We start from the raw sequence: 20,258 nt of genomic DNA on the forward strand, positions 1-20,258 counted from the left end.
CATGGCAATTTTGATGTTCATCACCAACTTTTGATTAGCGTCAGAATCAAATACTTAAAGATCCTCAGAGCACCTATTGGCCGTCCTAGGCTGGGGTGGGCATTCTCCTCTCTTTCAGCCCCCAAACATTTTTTTCCAGATCATTTTTGCTTTGATCAATGGGAAGAGTTTGCGTCTTTCAATGGAAGAGGCCAATTTGAAAGAAACAAGCCAATCTCTGGCACAAGTATTTCATACAATTATCAGCTGATGAACCCATGAAATACCCATGAAGAATACTTGTACCAAAGCAGAGCAAATTTTTATAGATGTATGTATATACTTACTGGTCTAGCCATCTGACAAAATATACCTCTTCCCCAAGCCTTGTATTAAAGGGAGTGGTTGGTGGATGTTTTCCTACCAGCTGGTGACATTTGATGAAAAGGGAAGGGAAGGGAAACAAAATTGAGGGAATCCACCAAAACAAATTTTAGACAAGTTTAGTAAATACATTTCCATGACATCTTTATTGTTGGGGGAAGGGTATCAAAACCTCATTTGTTTTATGATTTTTGAACAATATTAGAATGCAACACCTTCCTATACATGAAGCAAATACAAGTAGTCCTCAACTTACAACAGTTCATTGTTCAGTTACAATGGCACTGAAAAAAAGTGACTTATGAGTATTTTTCACATTTATGACCTTTGTAGCATCCCCATGATCATATGATCAAAATTCAGATGCTTAGCAACTGATTCATACTGTTGCAGTGTCCCAAGGTCAGATGATCCCATTTTACAATCTTTTGATAAGCAAAATCAATGGGGAACCAGATTCACTTAACCGTGACTAACAACTGCAGTGATTTACTTAACAACTGTGGCAAGAAAGGTCGTAAAATGGGACAAAACTTACTTAACCAATGCCTCACTTACAACAGAAATTTTGGGCTCAATTGTGGTTGTATGTCAAGGACTACCTGTATTCTTACAACTCCCAAACTGATTTTAAAAGTTTGACTCAATACATTAGTAATAATTAAGTTGCACCAAAAGGATGGAACATGCCTATGTATGAGTTGTGATTGTTTTATTCTTTCATTTCTATTATTTATTATTATAGAAACTGGTCTCTGAGAAACTGGAAATTTTTAAGAAAATGTTGGATAGCCATTTGTCTGAAATGGTTTAGGGTTTCCTGCTCGGCAGGGGGTTGGACTAGAAGACCTCCAAGGTCCCTTCCAACTCTGTTATTATGTTATGTTATGTTATGTTAAATGTACTATAAGTGGCTGTTTTAGAATAAATAAATAAATAAAAAGATAGCAGCCTCACGGCAGTGAACTAAATTGTTTCTCACAGACAGCCAAGAAGAAAGAAAAGAAAAATCTTGCAGCTCTAGCCATAGGTGTCAGAGGAGGGGAGGTAAAATCCAGCATTAGATACCACAGTGAGCTGGTTTATAACAGAGTATTAGAAAGATCTTGATCTACGGATGGGTGGCAGATTCCTCTGCTAACTTTTTGGATCACCATTTAACTCTGGCAATTGTGTGGCTTCTGTAAAATGAGCTAACATCCCACTGGATATTATGCTATGCCAGGTATTTGACTCCAATTCCACCTGGAAGTTGCCGAACACAAACCCTATCATATGGCAAAGCTAATTGCAAACACTTGCTGTTGTTACCAAGTGCCCTATTTTTCAAAAGTCTATGAAGATCCAGCAAGAAAAACAGTGAAACTTTCAACACAACATACATGTTTTTTTCATGTATTCACTTGTACTCCAGAGATTTCACTCATATGGATGAATTCTTGTCCACACTGATTTCAGAATTATTTATTTATTTGTTTGTTTGTTTATTTCATAAAGCAAGTAATGGTAACAGATATAAGTATAAAGATAATTACGAATACATGAAATGGATACATATAAAAAGGAACATTGGGACAGGGACGGTAGGCATGCTGGTGTGCTTATGCATGTCCCTTAAAGACCTCTTAGGAATGGGGTGAGGTTGACAGTAGACAGTCTAAGGTTAAAGTTTTGGGGGTTAGGGGAAATTAAATGAAAAGAACACAAGAAGTCAGCAAGAATATTTGATCAAACAGAAATAACTGGCTATGATCAAATCTAACTGTTCTCTTGATCAGCTCAGGGAGTTACATTTGATCAAGTGTATGGAGAGTTACTTTGATTTTTAAAGGACTTTCCTTTGTACTGAGCATTAATTTTGAATTGTCTGTTACCGTGATTGTCACGTCAATCACATTTGGCAATAACCCTCTCTAGTACTAGTATTAGGCAGTGATGCTATAATAAATATGGGTGTAGGAAACAAAAAAGTGCTCCTCTCACAAGGACATAGTAGTAGAAGATGCAGCTATTCTTTTGGTTTCAAAAATTAGACTGTCAACTTATTTTACTAGAAACATTTCAAAATAAACTCATCCATCTAGCTGGGCACTTAATTGCAGATCTATTGAGCAAGTGAAATTATTTAAGCACCTGAGTATTCACTTTCAATCTTCTACATGCTAAGGTCATCAAATAAGAGGTATGAAAGCGCAAAAAGTATTTCTGGTATAGATCTAAAAGTACCTAACAAATACGCAAGTTGGTGGGGGAACCACTTTGTTCCTGCAGCAATTAAATTATTCAAGACCAAACTCCTTAGCATGATCTCATGCATGTGTATTTACAAAAAAAATTCAGTCCTTCAACAAATTCAAACAAGTTCTTTAAAATCAATAGCACATATTCCTTATTCTACTTCAAATGCCATTACCAGATTAGATTTATCTGACATCTCATTTGAGGCCCAGGCCAGATAATATTGGTTAAGATTCTGGACAAAACAAATAATTTGTGGGATCTCATTGGTACAGCTCATTCCATACTATATACATCAATCTACTCTGCAAAAACAAATAGAACAAGATCTATTTTTTCTATTATCTCAAAATAGAACAAGATCTGAGACAGTCAAGTTTGTTAATGCCAGCCTCACTTGCTGTAGGCCCAGAAAAAAAAAACTTAGTAGAAATTAAGCAAAGGGTATAGAACTTAGATATCCAAGTAGACAGAGCCAAAGTTTCCCATCTCCCTTACAGATGAATTGCTTTCTCTCCTTGGACATTCCCCAAATATGTCTGTAAGATTCTCTACACTGCCATCTCATTAGCTTGTATAGATGTTCTCCCTACTAAAGTGATAGCTGGTCAATATGCCAAACTTTCCTATGAAAACTGAGTACGTATTTGCTCCTAAAGGCTGAGTCCATTTCACACATCCTTTTAAAGTACCCAGTGTACTTTCATTGGCAAACAGAACCTGATAAGCTCCATTCAGGATGAGGAGATTGAGGTATTCTCACTAAATAGTGAGAATAGTGTTTTGAAGACAGCAGCAAAATTTTTATTTATAGCCTTATCTTATAAAACTGTTCGGTGGCTTCAATGAAGTATAAATTTTACACGGTTTCTTCCTTTTATGTACAGCATGTATGTATTCATTGTGAGTTATATTTTAAACTTTGTGACTTGGTCTTGAACCATAAATAAATAATATGTAGTTCTGAGACTAAGGAGGCCATATCAGATGGAGAAGACAAAATGGTATTTCAACTTACCTGGTTTATCTTCTCCCTCTTAATTTTTAATTGCATTTTATATAACTATTTTTTTGACTATGGGAAAAGTCATTTATTAAAAGCATTTTAATCAGTTGATAAGTAAGAAAATATTTCTGCTCATCAGCTAGTTTTGTGAAAGGTAGAGAAGAGGCACCATAGCTAAATAAAAGCCTCAGATGATTGGTAGTATACCTTAGCATATTTCCTCCCCTTCTCTCCTATCACCATCAACAAGAAACATTCATACTAGCATAAAAAAAAATCTGCCAGCCCTCAGTAACAGTGGCCAGTTCTTATTTAACGATATGCTGCTAGTTGTGAGATAAAAGAAAAATAGCACAAGAATGACAAATTTAAACTACAATATAAACAGAAAAACAAGCTATATAGTCAAACTAAGAAGAGTTCTTCAAAGGATAAGATGTAAGATCTCAAAGAAAGTATCGTTTTTAATTCCATAGTGCAGTTTCTTATGGGATCTTATTTCAGGAGTGAAATTCACCAACCTTCCCTACTGGTTCGCAAATGTGTGCGCACCGTCATGCGCAGAGGCTTAAAATTTCACAAAAAAGCAACGTCATGACGTCCGCGTGGGTGGGTGGAGCCTCCAACAGCCACTGTTACTGGTTTGCACGAGCCAAATAGAACCGGCTGAATTTCTTATTTGCCTGTCTTATTTGCTTTATTATTTATACATCCTTCCCAGCGTTTTTAAAAGGATGGAATAACTCTGTCCAGCCACCTTGGAAAGGATGTCACTGAGGAAATCACCAGAAGGACCCTGGAAAACCAGCAAGCATCCATATACAGAGAAGAAAAGGGCAAGATTGTCTTTCAACATTGTTTAAAATTACAGCAGCTTAGTCCTTAGAAGACCCCACTTCTTGTTCTATAGTAAATTAGCACCCACCACTCTCCTAGGAAAATGAGAAATATTTTGGGGAAATATTAAAATGGCAGAATATTTCCCCAAAAAGGGAGGCAGAAACTCAGCCCCTCCACCACCTTTGTTAATGGACCATTAAGGCCTGAGCCAGTCCATTCTACATAACAACGATAGGATTAGCCCTCTACCCATCTAGCAACAGAACTCACCACATGGCTCCTGAGGAGATTACATCAGCCTCCAGCAAGGCTCAACCAAGCCTGGGAAACAGGTAGCCTACAAACTTAGCTAAGACCCCCATCCCAATGGTGAAATGCTACTGGTTCAGGGCGGTTTTCCCGAACTGATAGTGAAAATGCTACTGGTTCTCCCAACCCGGTAGTAAAAAAATGCTTTAAAAGGTTTTTTTTAAAAGTTCTGACGATCATGCGGCACATCTGATCATCTGAACCTTTTTTTACCATTTTTTTACTACCCGTTTGGGCAATAGGAAGTAGAAAAGTGCTTTTAAAAAGTTTTTAAAAGGTTCTGACAATCAGCTATGACAATCAGCTGTGCCGCACGATCCTCAGAACTTTTTAAAACATTTTTCCTACTTATTCCAGGAGGCTTCCCTGAGGCCTGCTAGGCCAAAAAAGGGGATGGGGGTGGAAGGAAGGAAGGAAGGAAGGAAGGAAGGAAGGAAGGAAGGAAGGAAGGAAGGAAGGAAGGAAGGAAGGAAGGAAAAAGAGTGAGAGAGAGAAAGAAAGAGAGAGAGAGAGAGAGAGAAAGAAAGAAAGAAAGAAAGAAAGAAAGAAAGAAAGAAAGAAAGAAAGAAAGAAAGAAAGAAAGAAAGAAAGAAAAGGAGGGAGGGAGGGAGGAAGGGAGAGAAAAAGGAAAGGAAGGAAGGACCACAAACCTGGCACTAGATGCAGCTTTAGAGGATATCTTGAAAGAGCACAGCAATCCAGTGCTGGAAGGGATCTGGAGGTCATCTAGTCCAATCCCCTGCTCCAGCAGGACATTGTTAAAGTGAGTTTCTGTCTTTTTACCCCCCCCAGTCACATGACTAGATAGCCACGCCCACCCAGTCACGTGACCCCCACCAAACCAAACCAAGCCCACCAAGCCATGCCCATAGAATCAGTAGGAAAAACATTTAGATTTCACCACTGCCCCGTCCCCTGGGAGTCTGACCACCAATCAGAGTGCATTACTTACACAGGAACAGGAAACTCTAGGATGGGGCCCAGAGAGGGCATAACTCAAGCCATGTGATCCTATTAATCATTTAACCATCTTTCGAAACAGTCTCCATGTTTCCAGTGTCTTTTTCCCCACTTAGAACTGAACCCAGAAGGATATTTCTTCCAACAGTTTCAGCAATAAGAACACAGTAGCTACATTATCACCATACATCGTTTCTTACTTTCATTGCAGTTTGTGTTTCAGAATAAGAAAAGATCAGGGAGAGGGGATGACTGGAACATTGTAACCCTGGAGATGAGATCAGCCCTCTCACCGTCTTGGCCTTCCAAAAGTGTCTCAAGACCTGGCTCTGCCTGGGGCCCTGATGGAATGTGCCACATTGGAGGTGGTTATTGAACTAGGAAGATGAGTCCCTCTCCACCCCATTGTATTTCCCGAAGGCCATCACTCTGCTAAACAAATAATTCCCTCAACACTGTCAGACTATTTACTGAATCTGCACTACTATTAATCGTTTCATAGTTCCCATCACCAATCTCTTTCCACTTATGACTGTATGACTATAACTTGTTGCTGGCAATCCTTATGATTTATATTGATATATTGACCATCAATTGTGTTGTAAATGTTGTACCTTGATGAACGTATCTTTTCTTTTATGTACACTGAGAGCATATGCACCAAGACAAATTCCTTGTGTGTCCAATCACACTTGGCCAATAAAATTCTATTCTATTCTATTCTATTCTATTCTATTCTATTCTATTCTATTCTATTCTATTCTGGTTTAATCTTATCTATTTTTTGTTAATTTAAATGTTTAATGTTTTGTTTTGTATTTGCATTTTATCATAGTCATCCAGAGTCATGTAACAATGAGATGGGCAGCATAAAAATTTAAAAAATAAATAAAACAAAATATCAGAAGACCACTGACAGGTCGTCAGGATAAAATGGGTTGCTATATTCTAAATACAGCCTTGGACATGATTTGAGAAGATTCCACATGTTTTTATGCATATGTTTTCTTTAAAACTAAGAAACAATTCTTAGGTTTCATAAAAGGGCAGTAAAGGGCACCAAACTCCCTCTCCATTCAGAAGATAAAGGAAATTCATGATCACTGGCCATTACAGAATGTCAGAGAATTCTATGGCCATCATTACTTCAATTTTGATGGAAGTAGACAAGAAAGTACTGAGAAAATAAGTGAAAGACTTTACACTCCTGGATCCATATTCTCTCAATTCACCCCCTTCCCTCAAAGGAGAAATATCTAGCCTGGAACTGATAGATATGCTTTATTTCCTTTGAAAAATGTAAAAGGGGTCATAGGAGGGGAGAAAGGAGTTGCATTCCAAACACCACATACATTATTTTTCAGCTTCTTCCTCCACCTGATTACTCAGTTCCAGCCTCTTCACATACCATACCTCATTGAAGCAAAACTTCAGTTTGCCAATATTGATTACCTGCAAAAGGCAATAGTATATCAAATAACAGAATGGCCTGCAACAGAAGAGTACAATGTCACATTTTATTAAAATATTTGCTTTCTATTTATAAAGTGGTAATTGTGGTTTTTGTTTAACAAAACAGCATTAAAAATGAGCTGTCCTACAAATAGGCTGGCATGATTCAGTCTATTTTATCTCCCCTCCTCCTCAGGCAGATATGCTTTAATGTTATATCAATCTATAGCAGAGGTGGGTTTCAGCAGGTTCTGACCAGTTCTGGAGAACCGGTAGCGGAAATTTTGAGTAGTTCGGAGAACCGGTAAATACCACCTCTGGCTGGTCCCACCCCCATCTATTCTCTGCCTTCCGAGCCCCAGCTGATCAGGAGGAAATGGGGATTTTGCAGTAACCTTCCCCTGGAGTGGGGAGGTAATGGAGATTTTACAGTATCCTTTCCCTGCCATGCCCACCAAGCCACGCCCACAGATCCAGTAGTAAAAAAAAATTGAATCCCACCACTGATCTATAGGCATGCAAGTTCTTTATTTTTAATCATTGTGGTTTATTACCATTGGCAAAACTGACCTCCTCCATGAATTTATCTAACCCTTTTTGAAAATCATCTGGAGGCAATACTCCATGCAATGACTGATCACACGATGAAGCATTTTCTTTCATTCATGCATAATTGAAATTCATGACAAAGTGAGAAATATTCTTTTCTACATCATGTATTATGTTAAATTATGAACCTTATTCTTCCTTATAAATACAGGGCCCAATGAGAAATGATATTAGTATTGTGCAGCTGAACAATTTTAGGTAGTTCCAACTGGACTAAAAGTATTCCCATTGAATTAGAAACTTATTCAATCCTTTGTCACAACACACATTATTTAAGAGTGAAATGCATCTTTTCATCCTCCATTAGTTTTGGAAAAGAAAATGGATATACAGTGGTACCTCGGTACTCATCATTAATTGGTTCTGGGAGGCATGATGAGTACCAAAAATGATGAGTACCAAACAATCTTTTCCCATAAGAAAAAATATAGTGAGTCACAAGGCAACCAAGACCGATAAATTCTAGCTTATGCATTGGGTACCAAACAAACAATGAGTACCGGGAGAACATTTTCATGTCAAAATGTGTTAAGTACTAGAATCAATGAGTTTCAAAGCAGTTGAGTAGCAAGGTACCACTGTGGAAGAGGAATTACACTAGAATTCAGCTTCTAGTCTCTGGCTCTTCAGGTATTTATAGAATATATAGTGACCACTGAAATGGAGGCATAGGATCACATTCTATATTTGTCCTAACAAACATACACTAAGTTTGTACAGTCGCTATGATTAAATTAACTTTACTAGTATAAGCTTGCTCCTAAAATTCAAAAACTCAGAAAAAGTTTTTTGAAAATTCCTGGTTAGATGCATATTATCTGATATATACAACTTGTTTGTATAATTATATGAATAGGTCAGAGAAGTTACACAATATCTTTCAAAAATTCAAATTAAAGTTCATATCCTAGTTACCACAAGGGAGCAGTAGAAGGTAAGACAGAGAAGGATTCACTATGTGTGTCCTTTCTTGGCTATGACTTGCCTGCTCTTTGTCTAAGAGATCGCCAATCTCAGATCACTTCTTTCTGCACTTCTTCCTAGGCATTGGATGCTATTGGATGTTCTTGGATGCTATCTATAAGGTCCTTCCTGTAAATAAGTCTTCCTATTATAACTATAAAACCGTCTCACCAATCAGGTCAGGGTCCTACTCTCAGGAATGCTTGGTTGCACACCCACAATGCTTCAACTTCCAATGGTATCTGCCACCAGCAGATTTCATCACTTTTTTTTTTTATTTGTCACAACATTATATACAGGAACATATATTGAAAGGAAACAATAGGACAGGAACGGTAGGCCCTTTTGTGCACTTATGCACTTATAGTGCAAACATATGAGGACACTGTTTTTCTAAAACAGTGGCCCTAGACTCAGGATGGACAAAGAAGCTGTAAAATTTAGTCTGGTGAGATTTATTTATTTATTTATTATTTAGATTTTTATTATTTAGATTTAGATTTAGTCACTTGTACAGGTAAAAGTCTGTGGAGATTCTCAATCATCCGGGTCAAGAATCCAGGTGAAGAAGCTTCTTGGATAAGAAGCGAAATGTCTTCAAAGAAAAAACAAGAAAGTCCAGTTGCCTCTTGAAAAAACACCTTTGGGTCACTTATATAGCGTTTTTTTTTTCTAAAATAAAAAACAATTCCTATCAGGTTCATTAGATGGTGTTTATTTACTTCAATTCTTCAGTAGAAAATTCTGAGTTTTACAATTAAAAGTTCAGTCTTTTAAATCTTTATGTTTTCTTTCTATAAATAAAATATCTTCATTGTCATGAAAAATAAGGTGTTTTAGTGTTGTGTGCAAAGTCCTTTCCTCTCTCTGCTTATCACACACCCCCACCTCCCATCCCTACCCATCCCTACAAGAGTTAGTTTTACTGCCTGGCAACCGGATTGGGGCTAAGCCTACTAAACTATGAGTGGTTTTTTTGGCTGGAGTACTGGAGGGCCTGCAGCCCTACCGAGAGAGAAAAATTAAACACCCCATGCCATGGCTCCAGAAAGGGGAAGAATTAGGTTTCATACCGAGCAGGCTGGACCATGGCATTCTTTAGCTAATGCTTAACAAACCCCTTGACAAAAGAAACCAACTTAGCTGCATGTTTGTGAAATGTATTCACAGCAGAATTAGGTTTGTCAGAGAATGCTGTGATCTCCTGCAGTGGCTGAGGAATCCATGCTCACTTCTGTCAACTGAACACTTTTAAGTTTTAACTACCTGGACAATCAAATGCCTCGTTATGTATCAAGTGTATAATGATCATGAAATTATATCTATGCTCCAATAGAAATGAAATTCTGCACAGAGTGAGGATTTCCTTACTTCTGATTTGAAATAAGGTGTACAGAGAAATGCAAGAAAGCAACTGACCCTAAGACAAATTATGGGACATGCTCCACTAGATCCTGTACAAGCCACACTTAAATTCACGGGCAAGCAATAGATTTTAAGAAAGGTGACAGACAAGCCATATTGTTTGTGTTAGAGAGGGGGGATATCAGTTTTCATTAACATAAATGGTTAAGAATATAATGATGTTTTTCAAAGCAATGCAAAGGTCTAAAAATCCCACCAGGATGATAGTAGGAACAAAAGATACAAGACTCTACACAAACTTCACTTTCATTTAAAATTATTTATGATTATTTTTCTCAATGTTTTAGCAGCAGTCTAAATGCTAAATGTATTGGAAATTTTTCTTCAGTAACTTGAAATTCAAGCACCATACTTGTACCATTCATTTCAATGAAACCCCTCAAGGTATATTTTTAAACTCCATCATGGCATTCTTGAATGGATCCTCTTCCAAGAAAAAGAAGAAGTCCAGAGACTTAACATGGCACCAATAGGACAGAATCTATCATCCAGGCCCTAGAATCAGCATCTCAGCAGGATCAGGCTTCATAGCACTGATAGCTTTTTATACCAATGTAGAAATAAGTACAGGTAGTTCTCGACTTACAACAGTTCAAATTTAAAATGGCACTGAAAAAAGTGACTTATGGCCATTTTTCATACTTATGCCCATTGCAACTTTCCTGTGGTCAACTGATCAAAATTCAGACTCTTGGCAACTGGCTCATATTTATGATGGTTGCAATGTCACAGGGTAATGTGATCATCTTTTGCAACCTTATGATAAGCAAAATCAATGGGGAAGCCAGATTCACTTAACTTGCTAAGTAACTTAACAACTGTAGTGATTTAACAAATGTGAAAAGAAAAATTGTAAAATGGGGCAAAACTCACTTAACTCATGTCTCACTCGTCACAGAAATTTTGAGCTCAATTGTGGTCATAAGTCAAGGACTATCTGTACTGATACTCCACAAGTATCAGTAATAATGCATTAAAAACCAAGAGGGAAGAGGCATCTGGGAAGGCTTTTGTTCCCATGTTAATCAGACAATCAAGGCTGATCCATACCAATACCAGTTCCCCTTGGTTGGAGGTTGGAGACTTCAGCCTGAAAGCAATAAAGAACAGTCTACACAGCAGTTAGCCAAGCCAGTGCTCTGAGTCTTGCTTCTTTACCTGGAAATCCTAGCTTTTGCCTCAGTCTGAATCTGGACGTTGATTGCCAAGATAGAATTTAATCTTTATTTAAAGCAGCAACAGTACCATGAATGTTTCTAATAATACTAACTTTGGACAATTTGACTACTGGAGGCAGGGAGAGAAAAATATTAGCAAATTAAACCCTCTGACTGAAGGCATGATCTGGTTTAAATTTTAAACTCAGTTCACTCTTAACTAACACTGCTTTCCAAAAGGAGGAGACAAAATTGCAATTTAATTTTACAGAAGAAAACCTCCAATAAAACAAAGCTAAAAAAATATCGCCAGTCAGGTTTAATATCAGAAAATAGAGGTAAGATAATAAATATAACCAGTAACATCCAATCAAAATTCAGCATAATATAAATAAATGAACTTTACCTGAGTGGTGAGGAGGTGGGCTAATGTAAACCAAGACAACTATTCATATATTATAAATAAGTCCTCATTTTAAAATACTCACCAAGTTTTTTAATTCTTTTCTTTATAGGTTTTGCTTATTGTTACAATTATGACAAGAGAATACTTATCAAACAAGTTCTCATTTAATAGTATGGAAGATATTTTATTGATAATCTGGATAGGCAATACCTAGGAATTATGCACAGATATAAAAATAAAGCTGCCATAAGACTTCTTGCTTTTTGCTGCAACAGATTAAATAATATTGCTACTTATGTGGTGGGTGGATGGGTGGATGGATGGATAGATGATGACAATATTAGTCTATTAGCACAACAATAAGAAGCTTGTGGCACTGAAAAGCCTAATAATTATGGGATAAATCAGTTTTCTTAAAATATGAGTACATCTGCAACTCAATTCATTTTTTCATGACTCCGGGAATCATGAATTCATTGTTTTTCACGGTTAACCAAGGCTTAAATCCAGGATAGCACCTTCCCTCCAATTCCTTCTTTCATTTACTAAGATATAAAATGATTGTTAAGAATATTTTTAAAAAGTTGGTTAGAAATAGACATGTAGTAGATGCAGATCAGTTGATATCCCTCATTTACGTCTGTAAAAGTGTAGTCATCTACTTCTAGAAAGCCTCTTTCTCTTTCTAAGGAAGACATACTTTCAAACTGTTATAGCTTAATCATAAACTTTATTTTCCAAATGTCACTCATGCTCATCAAATATACTTATCAACCTCTATTAAGTTTTTAACTTCATTCTGTTTATTATCTGTATATTTGTTCAAAGAGCACTGCATCTTTCCAATTTCCTTGTTTTTACTTATAAATTCTATTTCTATTGGTGCTCATTTTCTTGTCTCTAGTATTTGGCTCTGTAATTAGCCGGGATTTTGCAATTCCCACTCTGATTTAGGCATTACTGTTTAGTACAAGGGATACTTCTTTGGGATGGCATTTAGTAACGAATTGGGGGAAAAAATCTAAATTTGATTTGCAAACCAGCTGTTTAGACTACTTGACAAACCCAGAGTGGCTGAAAAAACTGGATTGTCAAATGGAATTATCTAATTTTTCATCTTTTCATTTATCAACTCATCCCCCTGTGGCAGGTGGGAAATTATTTTTGTTGATCCTTCAGTTTTTAAAAAGTATGTATAACTGAGACGTGCAATCCACTGGTTTTCAGAAATTATAAAATGAAAAACAGCTGCTAAGCCAGATGAAAATCTTCTGAACTCCAACTGGATAGTGAATCTGAGTCTCAAAAGCATTTTTTGCTTCTCTACAGCCATGTGTTCTAAACATGTATACAAAACACAGCTCAGCAGAAGAGCAATCACCAGTGAAATATGCTGCAGAATGAATTGATATGTCCTGCTCAAAATAAATGGGCTGCAAATCTTTGAATACTGACTTACCAAAAGCAAAGACCAAATGAATGTAATTCCAAATAAGCATGCTTATGTGGTTCTTGGTGAAATATATTATTTTAATACAGACAGCTATTTCTTTACGAGACTTTAGTGTTTTCTTTGTATAAACTTTTACTCAGTGAAAACAAGATAACAGGCAGAATTTTATGACACTAATAAATGTGCTCTATTTGAACAATGTTGTTAAAGATCCTACCATTTTATATTGTCTACTCTAGAATGTAGAAGTAACAAGAAAGCAGAATGGTATGAATGAAAATTTTTATAACTACCTATATTTTCAATAGATATCAATACACCATTTGCTTTCTATTAGGGTAAGGTAGGACATTCACAGCATTTTTGAATAAAGTTCACAACAGGCCTTAATATGGAATGTTGGAGGTTACACACCCAATAAGCAGACAAAGATCAGAGAAAAAAGTGGATGGAGGCTGGAAGAAAATTAAATTTGATTTAATGTAAGATAATTTGCATGTAATTGCATTTAAAACTAAAATAAATCTGCACAAAAATACTCTCTGTGTATTAAATATTTTTTTAAAAAAATATGCTTTAGTGTTTTGGGTTGGTTACATTCAGTGGTAGGATTCAAATAATTTAACAACCAATTCTCTGCCCTAATGACCAGCTGGGTAGGTGTGGCTGGGTGGTCATGTGACTGGGTGGGCGTGGCCAACTCAACATCACTCATGTTGAGGGCTGCCTCTCCTCGCCAGGCTTCTCCTCACCATGCCTGGCCCTGCCTCACCCCTCCCCTCCCCTCCTAGCCACTCCTTGTCACGCCTGGCCTGCCTCTTCTCAACCTATGACAATTGAGCCCAAAATTTATGAGAAATTTATTAAGTGAATTTTGTCCCATTTTACGACTTTTCTTGCCACATTTGTTAAGTGAATCACTGCAGTTATTAAGTTAGTAACACAGCTGTTAAGTGAATCTGGTCTCCCCGTTGACTTTGCTTGTCAAAAGGTTGCAAAAGGGGATCACATGATGCTGGGAGACTACAACCATCATAAATGTGAGACAGTTGTCAACCATATGGATTTTTATCACATGACCATGGGGATGCTGCAACAGTCATAAGTGTGAAAAATTGTCATAAGTGTAATGTCTCCCAACATGGGACAACCTGGGAAGGCTAAGTACTGAAGGGCATCCAAGAGGGTCTTTTTAAGTGAAACCAAATTTTCTGGTTCTGAGCCACTATAAAGATAAAGAAAGGTACAGCCAAATGCATATAATTTGCTGCCCATCCTTCTGTCTTGTGAAGGTTCTTAGCCTATTTAGAAACATTTAATATGTTTAAAAAATCCTGAAAAGAATTCAGTTATATTGCAAGAAATTTAGTTCTCTTCTGAAACAAAAGATTCATAACCTCCACCATTTCTGTTATCCAGTTAGATACGACAAAATCGTTCAGCTCCGGGACGGCTTGGACCGAAATTGGGATGATCCAGGTGGAAGGGCGGAGTCGCGTCTTGTGGAGGTTATTTGGGATGAGTTTGATCCTGTGACTCTCGAGGACGTGGACAGGTTGCTGGGGAGGCTGCATACTACGACATGTTTACTGGACCCGTGGCCTTCCTGGTTGGTGCTGGCCTCCCGGGAAGTGACACGAGGCTGGCTCCAGGGGATTACTAACGCTTTTAACTGTACATTGTTTTTTTTTATTTTGGCTGTACACCGCCCTGAGTCCTTCGGGAGAAGGGCGGTTTATAAATCTAATAAAATAAATAAATAAATAATAAATAAATAAATAACAGATATAGATAATGATGCCTCATACTTTTCTTGAAAACAAAGCCTGTAATCAACAGGATTTTAGGTTGTGTACAAAGTTAGCACCCACCCACCCTCCTAGAAGAACAAAATATTTTGAGGAATATTAAAAAAGGCAGGATAAAATATTTCCCCTAGAAGAGAAATAAAAAATCTTAAGAGAGACAGAAACTCAGAGCGCTGCCTCCCTGCCCCCACACAGATACTGAGCTGTGGAAGCTTTTAGAAATGCAGATTTGGTAATCCATTACTCTCTGTAGCAAAGTCTAAACAAAGGCAGAAGAGCCAAAACAGGGCAAAGCCATTAATGATTGCATCACCCTCAGAAATGTCAACCAAACTTAGTTCAGACAACCTATAGAGCCAGCTATGACCTCTACATAACCCCTACAACAGCCAATAGAATACATGTTCTTGCACAGGAACAGGAAGCTCAAGTGCGAAGCCCAAGAAAAGCTATAAAACCCCCTCACTCTCAATTCCAGGTGGTCAGCTGCCCAGAATCACAAACCCATGTGGTTCTGCTTCATCATTAAACCATCTTTCCAATCAGCCTCCAGCCTCCATTTTGTCTCCGGGCTTGGAACTGAACCAGATGGATATTTCTTCCAACAGTTGTGATTTCTACAGCAAAGAAATTGCTTTCATCCCTACTGTATAACTTCTGCTGAAGAGAACCTTACAGAAGGGGGAAAGGCTCTGGGCACCTATTTAAATATTTAGGCTTACTCCCAAAATCTCCTCAAAATGAAATGACCAGAAAAATACTTTGTAACCCTTGGAATCTATTGTATTTTTCAGACTAAAAGACACTCCAAAGTATAAGACACATTCAGCTTTTGGGGAGGAAAACAGGGGGAAAAAATCTGCCTCTGCCTCCCGGCAATTTACCTCCTTGCAGCAAATAGCAAACAGCCTGGTCAGGTTCAGCACAGCCTGGTCAGGTTCAGCACAAGCAGCTGATTGGCATTTGGATCAGCCTTCTGGAATACTGCCTGTTGCTACTGCATTTTTGGCTTCAATGCGTCCTGTTTTTGGTCTTTGCACACCCCATTTTCAGCTTCTGAGCGTCCTGTTTTTGGCCCATTCCAGGCAGTGGGGATTCCCACTGCCTATCCCCGCCACCTGGAATGGGCCAAAAACAGGACGTGGGAGGCCAAAAATGTGGAGCGCAGAGGTGATGATAGGCAGCAGCAGCGATGCATGGCAATGGCGGTGACAGGCAGTGGTGATCCCTGCAGCCTGGAACAGCTGATAAATTGTATTCCGGGAGGCTGATCCAACCGCCAATCAGCTGCTTGTGCTAAATCAGGCTGTGCTGAAGCTGACCAGACTGTTGGCTGTTTGCTGCAAGGAGGTACATTGTTGGGAAGCAGAGGCCGAAGGGTGGGGGCTGGCAGGTGAGTGGGGCTTCAGCAACATTTGCTGTATATGACGCACAGACATCTCCACCTACTTCTTTGTGGGGGGAAAGTGCATCTTATACACCAAATAATATAGTCTATTATAGTGGTGAAATCCAATTTCTTTTACTACCGGCGTGGTGTGGCTTGGTGGGCATGGCGTGTGTGGTAGGGGAAGGATACTGGTAGGGGAAGGATACTGCAAAATCTCCATTCCCACCCCACTCCAGGGGAAGGATACTACAAAATTCCCATTCCCTTCCCACTCCTGGGGGAAGGATATTGCAAAATCTCCATTTTCACCCCACTGTGGGGCCAGCCAGAGGTGATATTTGCCGGTTCTCCGAACTGCTCAAAATTTCGACTACTGGTTCTCCAGAACCTCTCAGAACTTGCTGGATTTCACCCCTGGTATATTACATGCTTTTGATTGCTAGAGAACAACCTCCTCTCCTCCCAAAAGCTTGTCCAGAATACATGGATTTTATTTCCTCTCATGCCTGAATCCTATATTTGAAAGGGGGGCATTTTTCTGTATCCTAGCTGTGATGGAGGACAAGGGAAAGGGGTTCCTACCTGACCACATCTGAACCTCTTTCCTTGGGAAGCGAGGCAGACAGCATTTATAGAGGTTTTTTCCCAATTTTTCAAACTTGTTAAGAGTATTTATTTAATATAAAATGCTATCTGCTGTCCCTCTTTGTGTTCTAGTCCTATAATCTAGTCCTGTCAATTCTGTGCCTTGTTTTTATTTTGTTTTTAAAATATTTGATACTGGTTCAGATTGTTTCCATTCTGAATTATCTGTGTGTATGCACTATGAAGACAGAATGCACACATTTATATGAATAAATCAAACAAGTATAGGTAGAGGGCAGAGAGGAAAAACAAGAGGCAGCCTATAGTTCTTTTAGAATAATGTACAAGATAATGCGAGCATGTTCTCTGTGTGTGCACATTGTCTATTATCAGTTCTGTTTTATGGCAATTGAGTGATACAGCATCACAACTTCCACCCTTATTTTGGAAGTTATTTCCTCAAGCACCAATGTTTTAGGAAGAAGAGATTGTCTCTAAAACTTCATTTTACTGCTTCTGCTTTTAAAATATTTGCACCAAAAAGAACAGATTTACTTTTCATGTAGATCTGTGATTTTAACTCCACCATTGACCATGAAGTTGCTAAACTCATGCACATCAAAGGGTTTCAGGCAATCTCAGAAGGTCTCAACAAACACATTGGGTTTTTAATACATTAGAATTGTTAACTGATAAGGCACTTAATCTGCATCTGATAACAAGCCTGTCTTCCTCCCTTCTCCTCACAATTTAAATCCTACATCAATCAAGTCGCATTACGAATCCAATGAATGTTTATGCCTTTTAATATTGTTGGAAAACATGCTGCCAATTTCATTCTGATTTTATCTTCCACAAAATCTATTGCAATGGACTTCTTTTACTTCTGCGTCTGTTAATGTTGACTTTCCCTCAACTACAAACAAATACTAATCATAACAACTACTTTCTATTATGTCTAAATAGAAAGGTGATCAGTAGTAGGTTTCAAATCCCAGCGCTAATAGTTTGCTATCAGTAGCACATGGATGGACACGCGTGCTTGCAAAGCGAGCATGCGGCGCTTCTGTGCATGTGCAGAATGTTTTTGATGACGTCTGGGCGGGGGGGTGGAGCCTCCCACCACTGCTGCTACTGGTTTGCCTGAATCTGGTGAACCGGGAGCAACCCATCATTGAAGGTGATCTTTAAGAAAGCCCTGGAAAACTAATTTCATAAATAACCCCACAGTTAAACTAGCCCCATAAGCACACTTAGTGTCATCAAAAGTCATTCAGTTCAAGTAAAGAATGGAAAAGATACCCTTGGAAGTTGCTTAGCAACCACTTTCTGGATAACAGCAAAGCTGATAGAAGCTTAACTCATGGTCTTTTGACAAAGGCAAATATTTTATTTCATCTAAGACCAAGAAATGTTATGCAGGAGAGGCCTCTTTATTATAATGTTTAATAGACTCATCTAGACTGCAGATGGCAACCTATTTATTTTCCAAACAGGTCCCCAGATATGGGAGAGTCAGAAATCCACTATAGGTAGTCCTCAATTTATGACCACTACTGAGCCCAAAATTGATGTTGCTAAGTAATAAATTTGTCAAGTGAGTTTTCTCCCACTTTATGACTTTTCCTGCCACATTTGTTAAATGAATCACTGCAGTTGTTAAATGAGTATCATTGTTGTTAAGTGAATCTGGTTTCTTGATTGACTTCGCTTGTCAGAAGGTTGCAAAACATGTTTACACGTCCCCAGGACAATGCAACCGTCATAAACATGAATCAGTTGCCAAGCATCTGAATTTTGATCACACGAACAGGGGGATGCTGCAATGGTTGTAAGTGTGAAAACTTGCGTCATTTTTTTCAATGCTGTTGTAACTTTGAACAGTCACTAAATGAACTGTTGTAAGTTGAGGACTACCTGTATTTCATAATTGGTCAAAAGTCTATTATGAAGTTCAGATGCTTTAAAAATAAGTCATTAACATCTTCACAAAACCTAACAGATAAAAAAAGTATTTCTCAGATGCACACTGCATCTGAAGTTCTCTGTATTTTTTTATAACTTGGAATTAGTTTTCTTTCTCCCCCCCCCCGCCCCAATAAAATTATAGCCATTACTGATATGAGTGGTTGGACTTAGTATCCTAGTCCTATTTAAATATTATACTATTTTTCTTCTCATTGGAGAAAGCATTAAATGGAAATATAAAAACCTTTGTGTTTATGAGTTGTGGAAGTATAGTTTTAAAAGTGTTCTATTAAAATATACATTTTGTGACCATTGATAAGCATAAAAAATTAGTTGGCAACTCTTCTATTTCACAGACTTTTTAAAAAGTCATTATTTTAGTAATGGAATACTATAACTACACCACCAACAGAAAAGCATACAATATAGTTATACAAAGAGGGAGGGAGGGAGGGAAAAATCAGAAAATAATTCATGTAATATCAATGCAGAATTAAGTCAAATCTTAAGCTTACCATAAGGAAACATGGCTTCACTTTTTTATTTTTGAAACATAACGTCACTTAAAAGATAGATAATGGACTCGTATTCTGAATACATTCTCTACTATCCAGATGTTTCTTTTCATTTAAGTCACGTTGTCCTTTTATGTAAAGCCAAAGCTACTCATAAAATGACTTGGACTGAGAAGATCTAAATTCATCTCTACATTCAAACATGAAATTCACTGGAGGAGTATAGATTAATCAGCATAAGCCTCATCATCAATTTGTTATTTAAGCATAACAAATTATAACAGAATGTTAGTACCCTTTTTGCTGGGAGAGTAATAAGCAAGGCAAAATATAAATCTCATACTTATAAATTTTCCAACCAGCTATTCATTTGTTTATTGATTTATTAATTTTTATACAACTCCAATCTCATAATTCTGGTCCGTGTATCAAAATCCAGATAGAATTATGAAACTGTGTAAATTATATATACTTTGTATATAGTATACAAATGGATGAAAACTATTGCCTGACATAGTGTAAGCCGCCCTGAGTCTTCAGATAAGGGCGGGATATAAATGCAAATTAAAAAAAAATTAAAAAAATTATATAATCTGATAAAGCCAATTGAATTGATGAGAATATTCTAGCCTTCTCAGTGAAGCTCAAATATATTTACAGCTTATTTTGTAAAATCGTTTGCACAGAAGTAAATTTAGCTGAAATTCTATGGTTCTATATTTTAAGTATAAATAAACCAAGAAAAACAGAACAGTGGATTTGTTCTGCATAAAGTAGCATAATTATTTTAAAAACGTTATTTGAAAGTTGC

General features: G+C 37.6%; 1 protein-coding gene across 1 annotated transcript in view; it reads right to left on the reverse strand.

Annotated features, from left to right (window-relative positions):
- LMX1A (LIM homeobox transcription factor 1 alpha) overlaps positions 1-20,258 on the reverse strand; it is a 68,896-nt gene that overhangs the window by 25,686 nt on the left and 22,952 nt on the right. The window lies entirely within an intron of this gene.

The sequence above is a fragment of the Ahaetulla prasina genome, chromosome 3, assembly GCF_028640845.1.
Source record: "Ahaetulla prasina isolate Xishuangbanna chromosome 3, ASM2864084v1, whole genome shotgun sequence".
NCBI lineage: Eukaryota > Metazoa > Chordata > Lepidosauria > Squamata > Colubridae > Ahaetulla > Ahaetulla prasina.